The sequence below is a fragment of the Lygodium microphyllum genome, chromosome 4, assembly GCF_053477565.2.
Source record: "Lygodium microphyllum isolate KBCC chromosome 4, Lygodium_microphyllum_v1.1.10, whole genome shotgun sequence".
NCBI classification, from domain to species: Eukaryota; Viridiplantae; Streptophyta; class Polypodiopsida; order Schizaeales; family Lygodiaceae; genus Lygodium; species Lygodium microphyllum.
This window is the reverse complement of record NC_141138.1, coordinates 42,279,134-42,279,739: the sequence shown is the minus strand read 5'-3', so window position 1 is coordinate 42,279,739 and position 606 is coordinate 42,279,134.

Here is a 606-nt window from a genome sequence, read left to right as displayed (position 1 = left end):
TGGGTCTAAAGTTGACCACTTTTCTTGCAATTTTTATGCAATTTTTTTGTGCCAAACTGAAAGTACTTGTCAAGCTGAAGTTGCAGAAGATTTCCCAAAATTTTCTAAGCAAAAAATGACCTCCAAACAGCTAATTCAACACTGCAAGACATTAATGCAACACAAATTTGCCTTGAGCAAACAGAACCCTGTATAATGCTACAAACACCCAAGAACATTGAAGGCCCTTCCATAGCCCCATTGTTAAGGTCTACCGCCAGTTTACTTCTGATTGCAGCATGCCTTTCTGATGAGCATCCATGATTTTGCACACATAACCAGCTTATGCCACTTGGAACAACTAACCAGCCAGCTTACAGCTTCTGCCATAGCTCAGCATTGAGCATATATGTATGGTGCTATAGACCTTTTTTTTTTGTGACAAAAAAAACAGTAGCTCATTGAAGATTAAGCCCATTTCAAAAAGACAGCTTCATCAGTAGTTGCAACAACTCCTCTGATAGTTTGAAACTGCTGCATTTCTTGTCAAACTGCCTAATCTAAAACTCATTTTACTCTGCTTATACAATGTGGTTTCTTTTGAACCACCGCTATTTAATTGTCTGA